This window comes from Macrotis lagotis, chromosome 6, assembly GCF_037893015.1.
Source record: "Macrotis lagotis isolate mMagLag1 chromosome 6, bilby.v1.9.chrom.fasta, whole genome shotgun sequence".
Lineage (NCBI taxonomy): Eukaryota > Metazoa > Chordata > Mammalia > Peramelemorphia > Peramelidae > Macrotis > Macrotis lagotis.
In genome coordinates, this window is record NC_133663.1 from 203,461,232 (window position 1) to 203,484,151 (window position 22,920).

General features: G+C 36.1%; 2 long non-coding RNA genes across 3 annotated transcripts in view; one reads left to right on the plus strand and one right to left on the minus strand.

Moving 5' to 3' along the window:
* The window catches only part of LOC141491978 (uncharacterized), a 38,424-nt gene extending 17,051 nt beyond the window's left edge, over positions 1 to 21,373 (minus strand). Inside the window, exons 1-4 of one of the 2 annotated variants that reach the window (XR_012469819.1) lie at positions 21,142 to 21,373; positions 20,037 to 20,111; positions 19,384 to 19,521; positions 15,578 to 15,799 (exon numbers count right to left, since the gene is read on the minus strand). This is a non-coding gene — a long non-coding RNA (uncharacterized LOC141491978). Of the gene's footprint in view, positions 1 to 15,577; positions 15,800 to 19,383; positions 19,522 to 20,036; positions 20,112 to 21,141 lie in introns of those variants that run through there. The other variant, XR_012469820.1, reaches the window with a different exon arrangement.
* Positions 21,374 to 21,526: 153 nt separating this feature from the next.
* On the plus strand, positions 21,527 to 22,920 carry LOC141491980 (uncharacterized). The gene is made up of 3 exons (XR_012469821.1): positions 21,527 to 21,953; positions 22,356 to 22,393; positions 22,858 to 22,920. It is a non-coding gene; the product is annotated as an uncharacterized LOC141491980 (long non-coding RNA).

Sequence of the window (22,920 nt, forward strand, 5' to 3'; positions counted from 1 at the left end):
GGAATCTTTGTATCTTCTAACTTTGTTCTAACTTGGTCCTAGACTTGGGGTTTTTCTAGGTCTGTAGACATTTAAATTGTGTATGTGTGTGTGTGTGATGGGGGAAGACTAGAAAGTGAACTGGGGGGTTTTGAGAAACTGGGGGAAGGAAGAAGTAAGATCTGCAGCGCCTCCCTCATGGAGCTTAGGCCCGCCCCACTGAGCACATGCTAGTTGCACTGGTGTGTGGAACTTGGGGGGGGGGGGCCTCTTAAAGAGAAAATGTTGTGTTACAGGGAAGTTATAGAAAGGAAGATTTCTTACTTTTATGGCTGTCTGGGAAATGCCCTACGCTTTCTCCCTGGGTTAGAGAAGGGGGTGGGGGTTTGCAAGACTTTATAAACTAAGAGCTGGAGGAGTGCCCCTCTCCCACCCTGGAGAGAGGGGCAAGAAATTTCACATGCATGGCCTAAGGGGGAAAGCAGCCACAGGGGAAGTGATGTGTGGTTGAGAAAGGAAGAAAATAAAAGAACCAGTTTTTTGAAAGGAAATCATTGTTAACGAATGCCTCTGCTCTTACCACATGGCCTAAAAGTGCTGCACTCCTCACCCTTGCTGTTTTTAAAATTAACCCATTTTTGAAGTGGATTTTGGGGTATCACTCTGAGGGTTTTACAGGGGGTAATTGTGTTGTTAAATTCTGATAAAATCTGTGTGCTGAATGTAATTATGCATCCTAGATTGGTAAATTGGTATTCATATATAAATTAAATCTTGGAACCTTAATGAGCTCTACTGAAACACCTTTGAGATCAGGTATTGGGAAGTTCTGCAGTAATTGAGATTTATTGAATGTGATTGCTGGATTCTCTGTACAAGGCAATCTAAAGCTTTTCTCAAACTAAATTTTTGGGAAGTTTAAAATTGTATTGCAGAAAGCATACTTAATGAACTGAGGTTTCCTTGATGACTTAGTCCTTTGCCACCTGATTAACCATGGCATCAATAAAAATTATATTGTGGTTTTAAATGTATATGTATGAGATTGAATTTTTGGAAAATCTGTGTAAAAAGCTTAGAAAACGAAAATGTAAAAGATTGGGATGTTTATTTTGCTTTTGTTAGGCAATCAGATGTCAGCATAAGAATCTAATCTTTAATGTAAGTTTATAATTGTATGTTAAATTTTAAAGAAGTCAAGATTGTAGACTTCTTCCCTCAGACAGTTGATGTGAGGGGCTCTGAAGGATGACTGGAACAACAGAAATTGTATGATTCACCCATTAGGTAACCTATTGATGAGTAAGATGCATTTATTATGTTTACAATTATTTAGTTACCTGTTGTAATTAACATTTGATTGCTTTGAAGGGTTAATAAGGAAAGTATCAATAATTATGATACCTTCTAGGATCCCCGAAATTTTTACACCATGTATTGAACTTGGTATACATCTGTAGCTTCATGTAGAATGTAATAATGGAAATATTGTTTTTCTAGTATTTCATGTGGCATTCTTACTGCTGTTGATTAACATTGAAATTAGTAACAGGACCCGATGCCACTCCAGTTGTCTGCACCAGCGGGGCCGGTGCTGGACTGCTGCATCTCACGGAGGGGGCCCGGACAGCCGGATGGATGGAGTGGCCATGTGGATGGTGATCGCAGCCAGACTGTGTCTGGGGCTCCTGCTCCTGGCGCTGCTGTCACACCAAGCATAAACAACACTACAAAGAGCACTACTATTTTGGTAGTAACTAAACAGTCACATAACAAGACAGCCACTACTACTAAGGGAAGTGGAAATTCCCTGCAGGCAACTGCCAGCTTCTTCCTCCTCTCACTCTCCCTTCTACATCTCTACTATTAAGAGACTCAATCAAGCCAATAGCAATGTTTCCTTAACCCATCTTCCTAAACCATATGAGATGGCTACATCTACGAGTCAGTGTGACACAGAAGGAAACAAAACCAACACTCAGTGTCTTGACCCCACCCACTCTAATTCCACATCTTTAAATTTATCGACACATTAGTTCCAGAGAATGTCCCAGGCTAATTTTCAACCTGTTGAATAATATGTGAAGGTTCTGTATGATTTCATTGGACTGATTGATGTTGGACTTTTTAGTTCAGTGTTTAAACCAGCTGGAACTATCAAGAACAAGACTGAAGAGAGATGACATGCACTTACAAGATTAAAGATGCACTAAATATGATCAACAAGAACTCTACTTTGGGAATAAAGGGTAGATTTTTTGTCTTGATCCAGAAAAGGAAAAATGTTGTGGAAAAGAGACTTGGTTTATACCATAAAATCATAAAATGATTTTATGGTATAAACAGCTTCCATGTTTCTATTTAAATGGATGGTGGAAGAAGCATCATCAGGCTTTGGGTAGTAAGACCTTCATGTGTTTCAGCAGTACTAATTTAATGTCTATATATTCTAGATAAGTTTTAAAACATTAAAGTATCACTATTCTCATAGATAAATTATTTACTCTGGGGCTTTGGATTTGACATAGCATTTAAATTCCTATATCACAAATGACATTTGCCAGTGCAATGATGGATTGGAATCTCCCCACAGTGAAAGCAAAATGAGTAAACTTGGCTTTCCAATTATTCTGTAAAAACTAGACATTCCCATTATTTCCTCATCTAACAAAATGTTAGATTTCATTAGCTACTCTGATTTCCTTAATTCCAAAGACCTTTGAAGTACATGACCTCTTGAATAACTTTCAAATGATGTTTTTTATTTCTGCATATGTCAAATAACTAACAGTTTTGAAGATGATCTATTGTGAAAGTTGATTATTTGAAAATTTCAAAATTAAGAGGCAAAACTGAGTATTTGGAATGTAAGGATATGGAGCTTACTTGCATCATAAGTTCACAGGATCTTTTATACTATTTCTGTAAATACTTTTAAAAAAAAATCTTTGTGAATCAGAGTAGCTTACAAGACTTGTCATTCAATACTTTTAGATACAGAACCTGGTATTAAGCCTAAAGCTAGCCTCGTTCAGGGAAGCAAATAATTTTGCTTTCCTGCTTTAAAAAAAACTGCTGCAATGTTGAAACTTTTTAAATAAATCCTTTTTTTCTTTTGTTTACATGGTCACACACTGTTGCTTAGATTTGAGATATCCAATATGACTATAATATTCTGACTTCATAAAAAAAAGCAAAGAAAGTTTGCTATCCTTAGTAGCTAACCCAGGAACTTCCTAATGCAAGAAGCATCACAAGCTACTATGTGTGAATGAACACTCCTTTCTGCTCTATTTTGTATGCTGTACTTTGTGTCTTCATGCTTTGATTCATAGTAACTACTCTTGTTATGGAATTGATTTTCATTGAACACAAACCGTAAATAAAAGTAATAACCCCCCCAAAAAAACAAAAAAACAAAAGAAATTAGTAACACATGTTGAACGTTTAAAGTCATCTTATAATAATGATTCAGAAGAATTCTTAAAGTAATGATTTGTATTTTAAACATTGCTAGTTCTTATATAGGTATAATAAATAGAAATCTTCTCATTATAGATGTAAATTGGGATTATTGTAGTTATATATCCCCAAACTGTGGTTATTTGCTTTGAAGTAAAAATACCTATGTAATATGATAAAGATAAAATAGTGATAACTTGAGATTTCTCTCTGGCAATCTCTAGATAATTGTTAGGTAAGAATTCAGGAGGTGATGGATAATATTCAAGCCAAAGGATATGCTTAGTTATTGCATAACACAGCAGGCCATGGGGGGGGGCATCTTTAGCCAAAAAGCATCTGATACACCATCTTTGTATAGGAAAAGAGGAGGAAGGGATAGAACAGATATGAGGCCTTGAGCAAAAAGGTAGCAGATAAGATATGTAGGGTCAGACCTAGTTAGAATTCCTGGTTTTAGCAAGTTCCCAGGGAGGACACTCAGAGCTTTAGGTAGTGGATTCATTAATTGGAACCCCATCAAGACTATGATTGGAATATAGTGAATTAGTGGAGTTCCAATTAAGGTAAAATTACAGTTTTTAGATCATTTTCCCTTTTACGTCTGATTCTAGGTTTGATGAGCAAAAGGAAGTGTTAGTGGGTCAATTTGTTCCTGGAGCCAAGAAAGTCAATGAACTGAAGATTTCAGGTGACAGGGATGAGCAGTTAAATGGGTAGTTCTTAAGTGTGATTTTAGGTTGGCCCCTTGTTGACTTCATTTCCCCAAAAAGGTTACTATCTCACCTGATAGGTTAAATCTGACCTAATGAATTTGATTAAATAACATGACCTCTACCTGGACACTGATATTCAAAATATACCTATAAAGGAATTTTCTTTTTATGATTTTTACAGTAAACTACTTTGAGCAATTGAGATAACAAAGTTTCAGGTCAATTGCATTCAAAAGCCATTTAGGTTAGGTGTGTATGCGACTCTGGCACTTGCTGTCAGTTATTTGTTTAGGTAAGGATTAAGATCCCTTAATATTTATGTTGGAGAGGATATTTAGGTAAGAAGAAGAATGGTAAATTTTTAGGATAATTTCAATTTCATGGACTGGTTTAAAGAAAGGAATGTGAGTCAACTAAGTATCTTGGGAAAAAGAAAACTTGTGGTATATTTGGGAATATATTGGGGAAAGAGGAAAAAAAGTTATCATTTTGGCAAAGATGAGTCATTATTGAAATGAGAGCAAAAGGTTAAAATTGCTTTTATTTTTAAGTCTTAGCTGTACTTAGATGATTGTCAAATGTGTATGTTACAAGCTTAAATTAATTTGATAATTTTCAGTGAGTTCACGCAGGTAGTGAAACAATTAAGGATGTTTATTGTGTTAAATTGAAGTATGTATGTCAACATGACAATGAGTAAAGAAAAATGTAAATTGTAAAAAGCTCCAGAATGTAACTGTCTTATGATGGAAACGTGTGTTTTTATCTAAGTAAAGTGTATGTTAAGCAGTTCCTTTACCAGAGGAGGTTTCAACAAGTCACCTGAGCTTTTAGAACAGGGAGAAGAGAAGAGAAGAGAGAGGGAGAGACACTAGGCCAGTTCATCTCGACTATCTCTCGGTATGTGTTCAGGTTGTTTAGTCAGGGATTCTGACAGTCTTGATAACTATAACTTCGCTTTGATTCTCTAAGTGTGTAACCCTTACTTATGCCCCTCTTCTTATAAATAATGTACCTACCAAGGGATAAAGGTTTTGATGGAGAGGAGGAGGAGGGGCAGGGTGAAGATGTACTCCACTGAGAGAAAAGGAGGTTGGGATTACTGAGGGACATGGTTATATCCTACATGAATCTGAATGTCCTTTCTAGGAAGAGTCCTATCCCTGATTTAGGGAATGGGGTATTAGTAATGGTGGGAGGAGAGTATAGTTGACAGAAGTCATTGTCCAGTCTTTTGGTATGACTAAATGGTGGACATGAGGTAGTATACAGCAGTTTGAGAATAGACCATGGGTGCCAGTCCTCCTGAGTCCTGGCCAGGATTTTTAGCTCCTGGCCAGAGGTGCACTGTGGCACAGGATTCTAGTCCAAAGGAGAGAAACACCAGTAGCATTTGGTTGAGTCAGTTCAGGTTGACTATTGTTTATATCAAGCTGGACAGAATATTTTCTTGGGTAGTAGCAAATGTCTGTGGCCTTATGTCTGGAAGCAGGGTACATATACTCGGGACTGTTCAATTTACAGAGATAGGTGGATTGAGTATCATGTGGGATGTGATGCTGGTACCTGGATCACCCGACAGAATGCATTAAGGTAAACAAAATTGTGATTATTACTGCATACACCCATGTGCCAAAGGGTGGACAGGGAATTGTTATCCAAAATTAAAGGTCTGCTACCGAGGCACAGGATGGGAGTTAAGCCTATGGAACCCCAATTTATAACCTGATTAGATTCTAAGCTGTAGTGGAAACAATTGTCAATTAGACAGCTAGGCTTGAACTTGCTGGCTGAAGAAGCCATGGAAACAGGACAGACAAGATCAGTATTAGACTATCAGATGAATGGAGAAGGAGGAGTTTGTAGCAAATTTAATCCATCTGGTTGCTGTCTAAAGATAGATGACAATAATCAAGGGGTATAGGAAATGACCAGACACATCAGAAAGTGAGCAAATACTCCCACTCAAACCTGGAAGGTAGGATGTGTACAAATCTATAATAATGAGAAAGTAAAAATCCTGATAGAGTTAATAGTCATGCCAATAATAAGGATTATGATTTAAAGATGGAACTATTGGGAAGGTGTGGAAAACAACTGATTAAAAAGGGGGGGATCAAGACTTTTGCTTTCATAAAGCTGAGAGTATATTGCCAGAATCTCACAAGTGTCTGTGAGGATAATATATTACAAAAACCAAGATGTCAGACATTGGTAGAAAACCAAAAGATGTCAACCCTGTTTACAGGAAGGAAAGAGTTAGTGAAAAGGAAAGATGACTAAAGTAATCACTTTGCAATTAGACAAGGGTTGAATTACTGCATTTTGCACCTGCTCAAGGTGGTTACTGTACCTTCCCTCTGTTCATTAGTGAAATAAGCAGGGTGGGAAAAATGTATGGAGCTGAATGTATCAATTAAATCATGACCCTGTTCAATGACTGGCATGAAGAGACAGGCACAAGCTTTTAAAACTCCATATAAGAACCCAGCCTTGGGGGGCAGAGCCAAGATGGCAGCGTGAAGACAGCATTTCTTAGGAACTCCTTCCCCGCAAATGCCAAAAAATCAAGCAAAGGATGGCTCTAGACAAAATTTAGAGGGGCAGAACCCACAGAAAGACTGAGTGATACATTTTTCCCAGTCCAAGTTAACTTAGAAGTTCCACGGAAAAGATGTGTTTCACCAGGACTGGGGGCTGGAAAAAAGACACAGCTGTAGCACAGCCCAGTCCAGCCCAGCCGGCAACAGCTTGAAGGGGTAGTGAGAGAACTCGGCTGCACCTGGGTGAGTGTGGGGTGAGAAGCACAGGCCACAGAATCTGCAACGAGAATCTGGAGAAAGCAGTCTGCACCCCCAGAGATGGTAAGGGAAGTCTGTAGAGATTTCTCTGCTCTCCCTCAAGGTAGGACTTGGCTGTTTGCCTATACTCAGATATTGCAGTTTGGGTTTCCATACTAAGATAGAAGGATCCCTCCCTAGAGCCCTATGTCAGAGGGAAGTAGGGTGCCATCTATATATCAAAGCACAGGCAAGAGAGCATAAGACCTTGGAGGAATAAAGGTCCCAATGGAGTGTCCCCCAAAAAAACCCAAAGTCTTGGAAGTGCTGTAAATTAGGCTTGGGTTGAGGAAATGAGTAAAGAACAGAAAAAGAAGAATCTGACCATAGAGAATTACTTTAGTTCCATGGAAGATCAAAACACATACTCAGATGATGACAAAATCAAAGCTTCCATATTCAAAACCTATAAGAGAAATAGAAAATGGGATCAGACTATGGATGGGTTCAAAAAAGACTTTGAAAAGCAATTAAGAGGGGCGGCTAGGTGGCGTAGTGGATAAAGCACTGGCCTTGGAGTCAGGAGTACCTGGGTTCAAATCCGATCTCAGACACTTAATAATTACCTAGCTGTGTGGCCTTGGGCAAGCCACTTAACCCCATTTGCCTTGCAAAAACCTAAAAAATAAAAAAAAAGAAAAGCAATTAAGGGAGATGGAGGAAAAATTGGGAGGAGAAATGAAAGTGATGCAGAAAAATCATGAAAACCAAATCAAAAGTTTGGTGAAAGATATACAAAAAAAAATACTGAAGAAAATAATATATTAAAAAACAGTTTAGGCCTAATGGAAAAAAGCAAAATAAAAGGCAAATGAGGAGAATGCCTTAAAAAGCAGAATTGGTCAGCTGGAAAAAGATAAAAAAGCTCTGTGAAGAAAATAACTCCTTCACGTGCAGAATGGAACTAAAGGAAGCTAATGACTTTGCAAGAAATCAGGAAGAAATAAAACTCTTCCAAAAAAACCCCCCAAATTAGGAGAAAATGTGAAATATCTCATTAGAAAAACAACCAACCTTGAAAAAAGATCCAGAAGAAAAAATTTAAAAATTATTGGGCTACCTGAAAGCCATGACCAGGAGAAGAGCCTAGACTTCATTTTTGAAGAAATAATATAGCAAAATTGCCCTGAGATTCTATAAGCTGAGGGTAAAATAGAAATCAAGAGAATTCACTGGTCACCCCATGAAAGAAATCCCAAAAGAAAAACTTCCAGGAATAATATAGTCAAATTCCAAAACTCCCAAATCAAAGAGAAAATTCCAAAAGCTGCCAGAAACAAACGATTCAACTACTGAGGCTCCATAGCCAGGATTACACAGAATCCAGAAACATCTACATTAAGGACACGTAGGGATTGGAATATGATATTCCAGCAGGCAAAAGATCTTCGTTTACAACTGAGAATCAATTATCAGTTCAGCAAAACTGAATATCCTTTTTCAGGGGAAAAGATGGACTTTCAATGAAGCAGGGGACTCCCAAACTTTCCTACTGAAACAACCAGAGCTGAACAGAAAGTCTGATCTCCAAGTACAGGACTCTGGTGAACCACAGAGGGAGTGGAAGAGAAAGACTAACTATGAGGAACTTAATGATATTGAACTGTTTGTATTCCTGCATGAGAAGAAGATATTGATAACTCATATGAACTTTCTCATTTATAAGAGCTGTTAGAAGGAGCATATATAAACAGGACATAGGAAGGTATGGAATATAATGGTATAATATAGTAAAAAGATGGAGTCAATGGGTGGTAAAGTACTGGGAGGAAGGAAAAGGAGATGAAGAAGAAGCTAAGTAATTTCACATAAGAGTCAAGAAAAAGCTTTTTTCAATGGAGTGGAAAGGGGGAAGGCAAGGGGAAATGAGTGAGCCTTCATTCTCATCAGAAATGGCTCAGAGAAGAAATAACATAAACACTTAATAGAGTAAGAAAATCTATCTTACCCTAGAGAAAAATAAGAAGGCACAGGATGGGGGAATGGGGGAAGGGAAGGCGGGAAAAGGTGATAGAAGAGAGGCAAGATTGGGGGGAGAGGTTACTCAGATTCAACACACTTTTGGCGAGGGCCAGGATGAAAGGAGAGAGAGAGAGAAGAGAAGAGAATAAATGAGACTGGGGAGAAATAGAGTGGAGGTACAGCTAGTAATAGCAACTGTGGGAAAAATACTGAAGCAACTTCTCTGGTGGACTTATGATAAAGAAACAATTCACCCCAGAGACAGAGTCATTGAAATCTGAACACAGAATGAAGTACAGTTTTTTTCTCTCTCTCTATTCTTGAGGTTTCTCAACTTCTTGTGGGGGGGGGGGTGTAGGGGGTTTATGTTTACTCTTATGTTTATTCATGTAACACATTCGATTTACATAAATGTATGGCATGGAAACAATGTAGAGACTATCAGATAGCCTTCTGTGGGGGGGGGGGGAAGGGAGGGGAGTAAAAACTGAAGAATTCAGAGCCTTGCAAAAAAAATGATGGATACATATTACTATTGAATATAATTGTAAAAACAAATAAAATGTTAAAATGTTAAAAAAAAGAACCCAGCCTTGCCATGATTCCCTTGAGAGAGGTGATCCTTTTACTGAGATATCTTAATAAAAGACATTTTAATCATTCTGAACTAAATATTTATGAGCCTTTGATAACCACCAGGAGTCTGGAAATAAAATAATTTTACTTAAAAAGTGCAGGTAATACACTAATCATTCTTTACATATAGTATCTCTTCTCTTTACTAAATGTTATACTATTTAAAATTTTAAACTCTAGTCATGCATTAATTACCACCTGAAAAGCTTTCAGTTTCATATAAAGTAATATGTCATTTTATGTTCTTATTTGATTCACAATGTTTAAAGTTATTTCCCAAATTGAAAATGAGCCAAATTAAGCAATTCCAAAACTTCATGTACATTCTGCACACTCATTATTTAACTAAATAATTGTTCAAATTTAGTTTTATAAGAAATTTCCTATTCAGACATTCAACTGTTCAATCCTTAATTCCTCAACTTCTTTTGTCAAGAGTATAATCTTAATGTTTTTGTATTCAAGATCTCTATTTACACGAAAGAAACCACAGTTGGCATAGTCATTTAACATACAAACTTAAGATTTCTTCAAATTACCATTAAATAAGGACTTTTTTAAACCTTTGAAGTCTTCATTATTTTTCTTTTCCAAAATTTTTGGAATAATTATTAGGGTCATGTATACTGGAATAATTTAACTAGAATATTTACTGTGTAAGAAATTATATAGGTGGCAGCACCCTTGAGAAGGGAAAAATAGATTTTTAACTCCCATCTGCCTGACTCCATTGTCACATAAAAGGATAAACAGTTTGTTTCTTTTAATTTTATTTAAAGCAATTGGATTAAGTGACTTGTCCAAGGTCACACATTGGAGGCAATGATTAAGTGTCTGAGGTTGCATTTGAACTCAGGTCCTCCTGATTACAGGGCCAGTGGCTCTATCTACTGTGCCACCTAGCTGACCCCAAAATGGTTTTTTTATAAAAGATTGATTTTGTTTATTTTAATTTTACAATTTTTCCCCTAATATTGCTTCCCTCCCCCTCCCCCACCCCACAGAAGGCAGTTGGTTACTCTTTACATTGTTTCCATAGTATACATAAGATCTATGTTGAATGTGATGAGAGAGAAATCATATCTTTAAGTAAGAAACATTAAGTATAAGAGATAGAAAATTGCATATTTTTTTAAAAACTGAAAGGTAATAGTCTTTGGTCTTTGTTCAAACTCCACAATTCTTTATCTGGATACAAATGGCAACCTACATCACACATACCTCAAAATTGTGCCTGATTGTTTCACTGATGTAATGAGCAAGGTTGTTTATTACCCCCATGTTGCTGTTAAGAGTGTACAATGTTCTTCTGAAATTGCTCATCTAATTCAGGATCAGTTCATGCAAATCCTTCCAGGCTTTGCTGAATTTCCATCCCTCCTAGTTTCTAATAGAACAATAGTCTTCCATCACATACCTATACCACAGTTTATTAAGCTATTCCACTACTAAAGGACATTCACTTGATTTCCAATTCTTTGCCACCATAAAACAGGGTTGCTATGAATATTTTTGAAAAAGTGATGGTTTTATGCTTTTTCATAATAACTTCAGGGTATATAGATGCAGTAGTGATATTGCTAGATCAAAGGGTATGCGGGTTTTTGCTGCCCTTTGAGCATAATTCCAAATTGTCCTCCAGAAAGGTTGGATGAGTTCACAGCTCCACCAACAATGTATTAGTGCCCTAGATTTCCCATATTCCTTCCAACATTGATCATTGTCCTTTCTGGTCATATTAGCCAGTCTGAGAGGTGTGAGGTGGTACCTCAGAGTTGTGTTAATTCGCATTTCTCTAATAAGTAGTGATTTAGAGCAATTTTTCATATGACTATGGATCACTTTGATTTTCCTCATCTGTAAAATGTCTCTGCATATACTTCGACTATTTATCAATTGGGAAATAGTTTGTTTTTTTTAAATTTGACTCTGTTCTTGTATATTTTAGAAATGAGTCCTTTGTCAAAAATACTAGTTATAAAAATTGCTTCCCAATTAACTATATTACTTTTGATCTTGGTTACAGTGGTTTTGTATGTGCAAAAATTTTTAATTTAATGTAATCAAAATTATCTAGTTTGTTTTTAATTATGTTCTCCAACTCTTCCTTGGTCATAAACTGCTTCCCTTTCCATAAATCTGGCAGGTAAACTATTCCTTGATCTCCTAGTTTGCTTATATTATTTTTTTATGTTTAAATCCTGTATCCATTTATATCTTATCTTGGTATAGGGTGTGAGGTATTGGTCTAATCCAAATGTCTTCCATACTAACTTCCAATTTTCTCAAGAGTTTTTATTGAAGAATTTTTATCCCAATGGCTGGACTCTTTGGGTTTATCAAACAGCAGATTACTATAATCATTTCCTACTATTGCACCTAGTCTATTCCACGGATCCAGCAATCTATTTCTGAACCAATACCAGAGAGTTCTGATGACTGATGTTTATAATACAATTTTAGCTCTTGTAGGGCTAAGCCACATTCTTTTGCACTTTTTAAAAATAAATCCCTGGATATTCTTGACTTTTTATTTCTCTATATGAATTTATTTACAATTTTTTCTAACTCATGAAAGTAATTTTTTGGAATTTTGATTGGTAGGGCACTAAACACATAGTTTAATTTTGATAGAATTGTTATTTTTATTACACTAGTTCAGCCTATCCAAGAGCAATTGATATTTGCCCTGTTATTTAAATCTGATTTAATTTGTGTGAGAAGTGTTTTGTAATGGTTTTCAAAAGTTTCTGAATCTGCCTTGACAGGTAGACTCCTGGATATTTTATATTGTCTGAAGTTACTTTGAATGGGATTTCTCTTTCTGCTGCATCTGAGGTATTGGTCTAATCTGAGTTTGATTGGTTGTAAGCGTTGTTTTCCTCATATTGAACCAACCTTGCATTCTTGGGACAAATCCTACTTGCTCATAATGTATCATCCTTAGTGATTACTTGTAATCATTTTGCTAAGATTTTATTTTAGATTTTGCCATCTATATTCATCAGGGTGATAGGTCTATAATATTCATTCTCTGTTTTAACTCTTTCTGGTTTAGGTATCAGCACCATATTGGGGCCATAGAAAGTTAGGCAGAGTTCAGTGTTCACCTATTTTTCCAAAGAGTTTATACAGAATTAGAACCAATAGCTACTTAAATGTTTGATAGAATTCACTTGTGAATCCACCTGGTCCTGGAGATTTTTTCTTAATGAGTTCAATAATGGCTTGTTGAATTTCTTTTTCTGAGATAGGCTTATTTAACTATTTAATTTCCTCTTCATTTACCCTGGGCAACTTATATTTTTGGAAATATTCACCCATTTCACTTAGTTATCAAAGTTATTGGCACAAAGTAGGGTAAAATAATTCTGAATTATTACTTAAATTTCCTCTTCATTTGTGGTGAGTTCACCTTTTTCATTTATCATACTAGCAGTATGCGTTTCTTCTTTCTTTTTTTAAATTAAATGAACCAAAGGTTTATCAATTGTACTTTTTTCATAAAACCAACTCTTTTATTAGTTCAATAGTTTGCTTGATTTTGATTTTATTAATTTATCTTTAGTTTTTAGAATTTCTAATTTTGTATTTGAGGGTTTTTAATTTGCTCTTTCTCTAATTTGTTTAGTTTCATGTTTAGTTCTCTGATTTCTTCTTTCTCTAATTTATTCATGTAAGTATTTAAAGATATAATATCTCCCCTGACAGCTGCCTTGAGTGTACCCCATAGGTTCTGGTATGTTCTTTCATCATATCTAGGATGAAATAATTAATTCTTTCTATAATTTGTAGACTGATCCCCTCATTCTTTAAAATGAGGTTATTTGGATTCCTATTAGTTTTTAGTTTGTATCTCCCTGGCTCAATATTGCATGTGATTTCTGTTGCAATATGATCTGAGAAGGATGTATTCACTATTTCTGCCTTCCTGCAAGTATTTGGTTTTTATGCCCTAGTATACATGGTCAATTTTTCTGTGCCAGGTATTGCAGAAAAGAAAGTATATTCCTTTTTATCCCCATTCAATTTCCTTCATCATTCTATCATGTCTAGGTTTTCTAACAATCTATTTACCTCCTTAACTTCCTTCTTGTTAATTTTATGTTTGGATTTATCTAAATCTGAGAGCCAGAGGTTGAGGTCTCCCAGTAATAAGAGTTTTGTGGTCTATGTCTTCCTGTACTTCTTTCAGCTTCTCCTCTAAGAATTTAGATGCTATGCTACTGGGTGTATACATATTGAGTATTGAAATTACATTATTATCTACATTAGGAGGATATAGTTTCATCCCTTATCTCTTTTAATGATTTCTATTTTTTGCAGCTGCTTTGTCTGATATAAGGATTGCTACTCCCCTCAGCTGAAGCAAAATATATTTTGCTCCAACTTTTTACTTTTATATGTGTATCTCTGCTTCAAATGAATTTCTTATAAGCAGCACAGTGTAGGATTCTTGTTTTTAATTCCCTCTTCTATTCACTTATATTTTAAGGGAGAGTTCATTCCATTCACATTCAAAGTTATAATTACTCTTTATTGTCCTTCCATGCTATCTTCCCTCTGTTAATATTTCCCCCCTTTTTCACTTTATCCATATTCCCCAATAATTTGTTTCTGAATGCCACCACCTTCAGTGTTTGCCCTCCTGTATTCAACTCCCCTCCCCTCCTTCCCTTTTACCCTTCTTCCTTCCCTTCCTTCTGTTAGTGGCCCTTTTCCTTCCCCCTCGCCCTTTCCCCTTTTAATAACTGAAACATAATATTTCTTAATGTAACTGACTGTATGTATGTTTCCTTTAAGCTAAGAGAGTAAGATTCAGGCGGTTCTTACCTCCTCCCTTTCCCCCCTCTATTACAATAGGTCTTTTGAACCTCTGTAAGGTAATGAAATTTACCCCTTCAATCTCCTCCATCCTTCCATCTCCTTACTGTCTCCCTTTTTAAAGAGGTGTTTTTTTAAAGCACTCTGAGTCAAAGAAAAGTCATGAGTGTCCATCAATTCTGGCTAAATATAGTCTAATAGAGTTACAATTATTGAGAGTTATGAGAATCTTTCTCCCAAATGGGGATATAGTCAATTTCATCATATTGGATGGCATTTTTTTCTTTACCCCTCTTTTTTTTAAACTTTTCATGTGTGTCTTGGGTCTCCTGTCTAATGTCCAAATTTTCTATTTAGCTCTGGTCTTTTCATCAGGAAATGTTAGAAATTTCCCATTTTGTTAAATATCCATCTTTTCCCCTGCAATTGAAGGCTCAGTTTTTAGTGGATTTTTTGCTGCATTCCAAGGTCCCTTTTCTATTCAGAATATCTTATTCCAAGTCCTTTGATCCCTTAATGTTGATGCAGCCATGTCCTGCATGATATGCTAACTGGAATATTTTTACAATTATAATTTAATAATATCAAATAAAATTTTACCTGCACAAATATTCTTAAGAGAGGGGAAAATTAAAAAAAGACCTCAGAGCAAAAGGAACAAACCAGATTTTCAAAAAATGAAATAGCCCTTAGACTTCATAAAGACTTAACCCTTAATAATATTTAATCAATATTAAAATTTATATTTAAATTGTTTCCTTCTGACTGTTTGCAGGCTTTTCTCCATTATTCAATAGCTCTGGAATTTAGCCACTGTATTCCTTGGTGCTTTCATTTTAGGATCACTTTCCAGAGGGGATCAATATATTCTTTCGGTAACTATTTTGCCCTCTAGTTCTATGATATCAGGGCAGTTTTCCATCACTAAATTCTGTAATATTAAATTCAGGCTTTCTTTCTCTTCAATGTTTCCAGGAAGACCAATAAATCTTAGGTTGTCTCTCCTCAATCTATTCTCAAAGTTAGTGGTTTTGCTGATGAGGAATTTTACAATTTCTCTTTTGTTTAACAGAACCTTGTTGTCGCATGAAGTCATTTAATTTCCACAAATTGCATTCATTTTGTAGAGAAGAATTTCTTCATTTACCTTTTGCAACTCCTTTTCCAATTGGTCAACTATATTTCTGAAGGATTTTTGAAGGATTTTTCCATTTCCAAGTGTAGTTTTAATTGAAGTGTTTTCTTTTTGCATTTGCCCAATTGAAGAGCTGAGAAAATTATTCCCATTTTGAATTTGTCCAGTTGTATTTTCTAAGGATTTGTTTTCTTGTTGAGAGGTGTTAATTTTCCCTTGCTAGGTGTTAATTTTCTCTTGAGTTTCTTTTCCCAATTTTTCCAATTAATTTTGAAGTCAGATTGAATTATTAGGACAAAGATGAAAATCAACATGAAATTAGGATACAGATGAATAACACCTAGGTACAGCAACAAATTACTGATATGCAAAATTAAAAATTAAAAAAGGAAAGTTATTAAAATGGAATATTCCTATTTGTCTGTCATTCTAGGTTACCAACAAATCTCAGAAATAATTTGAGTACATCATCATGTACCTGATACTCATTATTTTATATATGTTGAAGGATACAAGAAGACGTAAAAGGTTGCCAAATTATCTTTTCTCTTTTCAGATTCTCTTCTAATCCTTCAATTATAAACTCTACCTGACATGTAAAACCACTTTAAGTTCAAGCTTGGCCTGCCCACATAATTCCCCTTCTACACAGTCTATGTTCCAATAATTCAAACTACTATAGAGTTGCTATCTCCTGCCTCTGGGCCCTTGACCAGACTATTCTGAACAACAATCTCTGCAGAAGCTTTGTCCTCTGATTCCATCTCTAATCATCTTAAGCTTCTTTTTATGTTTAGGGAGCCTCCTGTCAGTAGTCATTCCATGTTACTAGCACTTTCTTATCATTCAAATGATCTAGTTATTAATTTTCTATGTCTACACTGAGAGTTCCCTGAGGGCAGGGATTGTTTTTCATTTTATCTTGCTAGTCTTAGTGCCTAGCAATCAGCATTAAACATAAACAATATGCTTGGTCAGTCCTTGTTAAATAATGGCCATAAGGAAGCTACAGAATGACTTCTGTGCAAAGAAATAACTCAAAATGGCTATTCCAATGTATGAACAGAAAAGCACAGGGGCCGCTCATGTAATAAGAGCAAAGTCAGCATGAATGGTATCTTAGTGTCTGAATTTAAAGATTGCAGAGAAAAGATCACTGATCAATTTATGGGAGAACACTGGAAACTAGTTCAAATTTTTAAAAAGTTTAATGTTTGAAAAGGATAATTAATGAGACTATCAAAGAGTAATTTTATTTGAAGAACTAGTATTAGGAGTCTGGAAATAAAATTATTTTACTTAAAAAGTGCAGGAGTTACACTAATCATGCTTTACCTAAAATGTCATACTATACAAAGATATAAGCTCTAGAGCCATTTCCTAATGACCACCTAGTAAACCATCAGATTTACACAAAGAAATATCCTAATTTATGTTCTTATCTGTTTCACAATATTAAAAGTTCAATATGTTCCAAATTAAGCAATACCAGAAATTCATGTCTACTTTGTCCCTTGATTATTTAACTTTTAAATATGCAAGCATTCAAACTTAGTATTTGTAAAACAATTCATCCAGACTTTAATCTGTAATTCCTCAACTTATCCTAATTTATGTTCTTATCTGTTTCACAATATTAAAAGTTCAATATGTTCCAAATTAAGCAATACCAGAAATTCATGTCTACTTTGTCCCTTGATTATTTAACTTTTAAATATGCAAGCATTCAAACTTAGTATTTGTAAAACAATTCATCCAGACTTTAATCTGTAATTCCTCAACTTCTTATGGTTAATATTTATATTCAAAATTCATATTTATGTGAAACAAGACTCATGTGGTACAGCCATTGAATATACAAAGAACAACACATTACCATTAAATAATGTCTTGTAAAAATGTTTTAACTTTTCCAGCATTTTTATAATAATTATTAGAGTCAAGTGCTTAACTGGAATATTTTTACAATTATACTTTTAAGAATATCAAATAAAATTTTACCTGCACAAATATTCTTAAGAGAGGGGAAAATTAAAAAAGAAACCTCAGAGCAAAAGGAACAAACTAGATTTTCAAAAATGAAATAGCCCTTAGACTTCATAAAGACTTAACCCTTAATAATTACACTTAATAGACTTAGCCCTTCTCAGTAATGTAGTAATACAAGGCAATGCTAAAAGACTGGTGATGGATATTGCCATCCACATACAGAGAAAGAAATATAGAAATAAAATACAAATCAAAGTGAACAATTTTTACTTTTTAAAATTTGTTATTTTGCTTGTACAGTCTTTCAGTTTTCTCCCCTTTATTCTGAAGGTTCCTTAAATGACTAATATGGAAATATGTGCAACATGATTTTACAAGTATAACTTGTATTAGATTACTTCCTATCCTTAAGGTTGGGTAAGGAAGGATGGGAGGGAGAAAATTTAACCAAAACGATTGCTGAAAACTATCTTTAATATTGAACAAATAAAGTGAAAAAAAAATCTCTTACCAATAAAACAAAGAAATCAAAGGAATTAGAATAGACAATAAGGAAAGAAAATCACTTTTGTGGATGATATATGTTGTTATACTAGAGAATCCTAAAGAATCCACTAAAAGAATTTTGAAATAATTAACTCAAAAGGGGTTAGCAAAATTGTAGGATATTAAATAAATCCCTATAAATCTTCAATTTTTCTTTATGATCCCAGCACAGCTCATGAAGAAAATGTAAAAAGAGAAATTTATTTTAAAATGACTATAGAAAAAAGGAAATAAAGTGATGTGAAAGTTGAAAGTTATTGAAAAGTATATTTTCTGCTATATCTTTATGAAGACAAATCTGTGAGTGTAAATATTGAACTGAGCATTTTCAACAGACATGTAAATTCTAATCAACACTTATAGTAATTTTAGAAAACAACATTGGCCTAGGGAAGCTAGGTGGTGCGGTGGGATGGAGTACCAGCCATGGAGTCAGGAGGACTTGAGTTCAAATGTGACCTCAGACATTTAATAATTACTTACATGTGTGGGCAAGACACTTGGACAAGACACTTAACAAAAACTATCTATATTTTACCTGGAGAAGAAATGATTGAATTAAACATTTTCTTCTGAAGTTTTTAAAAAGCAACTACTTATGGGATAGGAACTGATTAATTGGCTCCTGAAAGCACAAATGGGATAAGTAGAATCAAATTTTAGAATAAAGGAAAAACTTCCTCTAAATAAGAATGATCTTAAATAGAAACAGATCTTGATATGATCCTATCATCTATTCATGTATGTGGAAGTTGGAAGACCACTTGTAGGGGATTTGGCCAAACTGTTTACTCCTGCACAAGTATTTTGGAGTAGACTGGTTAGAAGTGCCTTCCAGTTTAGAAATTCAAGCATTCTTTAAACCTAAAACATAACTTAAGTATTATCGTTATCTCAGTGAATTACCCAAATATTGTAGGCTACATTTTGGCAGAGACAATATTTTAACAAAAAGATTTTAGCTTCCCTTAACTTAGCCCAGTTCCCTGAATATAGCAGACAATATACTTCTGTATAACTAAATTCATAATTAAATATCATGTATGGAATATAGTACGTAATTTACAAAAGCTAAAAAAGCCAGTGGGAGAAAATAATGACTGGGAAATTTTAAAGACTATGCTATTCTATCTCTTATGAAAATATGCAACATTTACAAACATCAAAACAGTTTAAAATGAATACCTTGGGAAGAAAATAATATAAAAATATAAGACAAATCTGTTTAGAGGTTTCCTGGTTCTTAGTCATAATAAAACCATAAGTTATGATGGTATACTAGAGAATATCTCACCAGGCTATTGTTTTTCATCATGGTCATGCTCTTCCTCCATTTCCTTCCCCAGGTGCTTAGGTAATGGTGTTACCAGGGAAGGAACTGTCAGTCCACTGCAGCTCACAACCTGGCTCTCTCTCTCAGTCTGTTCTTGTTCTGTGTAAGTTTGCAGAACAATGCTATCCATCTCTTCCTTCCATCACCTCCCCTCCCCTCCCCACCTGACTTGTATCACCCTCTGGAGTTACTCATTTCTTGGCCCAGTTTAGCAGGAGAGGAAGGCTAAGACAGTGGGAATTTGAGAGGCTCTCCCTAGGAATTATGGCAGAGGGACAGATCACAGAGAACTGGACAACGTTCTTGGTAGTAATTACTGCCCATTCCAGTCAGAAAGTTGGTGGAAGGTAAGTGCGTGGGTATTGATGGCTCATTTCACCAAGGTTAGAATTCCTGCTCTCAGAGATCAAAGGATCCCCCTTGGCAAAGGCTTACTGGGGAGTGGGGGGGGCCGACATTGTTAGGACTGGGCCACCTCTAGCTCCTGGGCTCTACTTTGCTTAAATGGGGGCTTCGTTAGAACCAGAACATGGGAAGTCTTAATTTGTAGACCTTTAGGTTGCATTGTCTTGCTTTGGTGGAAGCTTGACCCTAAAGCCCTCATTAAGAAATACCTTGTGAAATGCTGTCATGAGGATCAGTCCCAGGAAAGTCAACAAGATCAGCAACACTGGTTGATCCATGGAACTCTAGGACATGAGACAAGAATGGAATTAGATCACTTTTGTAGGAAGACAGAGGAATAGGAGAGGTCCTCCGTACTCGGGCATTCATAGTCTCACAACACAGGGGTTCAAGCATCCTCTTGCCTCTGCCCTGCCTTTCCTTCTTCTCTGGAGGACTGACAGGTTCGTAGGTTTCACCAGACTACCTCTCTGTCACCATGGCTGAGCCAAGACTTACCATGAATATGAGAGACAAACAAATCAATATTCACATTGATACTGGGGCAACTTATTTAATTTCTTTTAAATCATGTTAAATCATGGTTATGTACTTTAGCCCTCTAGCTCATAACATTATGGGAACTGAAGGAAAACCAAAGAAAACCTCCACCCTGCCAGGTTGAGGACCTGTTGTTTCAACATTCCTCCCTTTTTCTCCCCTCATGCCTTGCCCACTTGTTGGAGAGTGATCTAATGGTGAAACTGAGGACCCAATTCTCTCTTGTTGAACCCCCGATGTCACTCTGGTCTTTACTTAATCTCATGTCCCCTTTGAAGTATTGGATATGGTAAACCCAGAGATTTGAGACAATGGAATAACCAGGGAGGGCCACTCATGCCACCCAAATTTCAGTTAGCCTCAAGGACTCACACCTTCTCTCACCAGAAAAAACATCCACTTAAGCCTGAAAATGGCTTACAGTCACTGACTGATACTTTTCTACAGCATGGTCTTCCAGTTCCTGAGAGGTGCCCTGTAATAAACCTGTTATTTCTTTTGAAAAAGTGGGGAATTTCAGTTTTGAGTATAACATTTCAGAATTGAGTATAACATTTGAGAATTAATAATGAGGCAATTATGCCTATACAGCCATAATATTCTTATCCAAATTCTAAAGGATGGTCTCTAGCCTGAATCTTAATGCCATCTTTTGCATTCCCCTTCATGAGGACTCTCTATTTTTGCTTTATAGTGAACCCCCCCCCATGGGAATTCATCTCCACAAGAGCTAAGTGGACGGTGCTATGCTAGGGTTTCAGAGACAGCCCTTACCTGTTTGACCTGGCTTGAAGAAAAGATTCAAGAAACCTAGAGATAGTTGATAACAAATAGCTTAATTCAGTATGTAGAGAATTTTCTCATCTGTAGCCCAATATGAGAAACTGCTCTGAGAGTTGTTAGACAGACCCTTAATTTCTCAGTCTCTTGAGTTTCTCTGAATATAGTATAAATGACTTTTAGTCTGGGAAGGATTTGGGACATGAGCTCACTCAACCCTCCCCATTCTGTGTATACTGAACCCAGCTACTAAGAAACAGGTACACTTTTTTTTTCAGAAACTGAATTCTGTAGAATTTGGAATCATTACAAAGCCTCTTTATGATTCAACATGGGGTCTTTATCCCCTTGGGCTGGTCTCCAGAAGAAGCAAAACCTTTTGGAATTATGTTGTTTAATCTCATCATGTCCCTTGCCTAACACAGACAGGCCTCTCACTCTGTTGTGTTAATGAGAAGTGGGGCCAGGTTCTAGGCATATTAGGCATATTAAATATTGGGCCTAGGATTGTATGCCAGAAAACATCAAAAACTGCTTGGGACCAAACTTTAGAAGACCTTACCCCACATATGGTTCAGAGTATCCTAGAAACCAAGGCCATCACTGGGTTTCCTGTGTAGGCTAACTAAATATCAAGCTCTCTCTTAGAAATCCCTCATTTGATTCTTTGGTTCTGACCCTCTTAACCTAGTAACTCTCATCTGGGACAACATATCATCTGGTGGACCAGTTCATAAATGTGAGGAACCTTAGATACAATGTATTTCGGCTAGCTGATCTAAAGGATTTTCCCCTCAGAAATCCAGGTGAGGCTTGGCACACTGATAGATACAGTTTCATATTAGGGCAGGTGAGAAAAGCAGGCTAGGCAATTGTCAGTCTCCATAATACTAGAGAAGCTAAACCTCTCCCCTTTTATATCCTCTCCCTAGAAGACAGGTAGTAGCACTTACCAGAGCTTTGGAATTGGGGAAACACAAAAGGATAGACCTTTTTATTGATACCAATTATGAATTGAAGATTTCCATGCACATATTTGGAAAGAGAGGGAATAACTCACAGCAAAGAACACCATTTTTAAGCAGAGAAAAATCTAAAACCTGCTTCAAACCTGGAAGGGGTCAGTCGTGGAGGTGTGATTCAGACATAGTTGGAGGCATTAGGCTAACTGACAGCCTGTCACACACCTGTACCCATTTATTCCTCAGGTTCCTGAATCTTACTCTTCTACAGCTCTGTGGAGCAGGTAAGAGCCAAAGAAAGTGAATAAATTCTCTTCTCCTCAGGGTAATTCTAGATAATAGCAGACCAACCCTTCATCCCAGATGAAACTTCTTTTAGGGCTGTATTAGATTCTTTTGGGAAGAGATGCCCTTTAGTTTTTAGTAAAACCTATTTTTACATGACAGAAGTTAGGGGAATCTATTCCTCAGATTTCCTGTGGCTATTCTATTTTTGCTGAGGTTTACCCTAAGGGGACAATATGTCACCTCCACTCTGTCCAAAAGAGAGGTATTTATCGGGGAAGACTGGCAAAGAGCCATCAGCCACATGCCTCCATGTAGGGGTTTTATGTAGCTGTTTGTGTATGTGGACTCATTTATTATCTCAGTAGAAGCATGACCCTGTAGGACTGAAAAAGCCCAGGTCATCTTGAAGATACTTTTGAAAGAGATTATCCTACTTGTTGACCTGTCCCATTCTTTACAGGTTGATAATGACCCTTTTGTTCCTGAAATAACTCAAGACATCACTTATTTCCATCACTTAGCC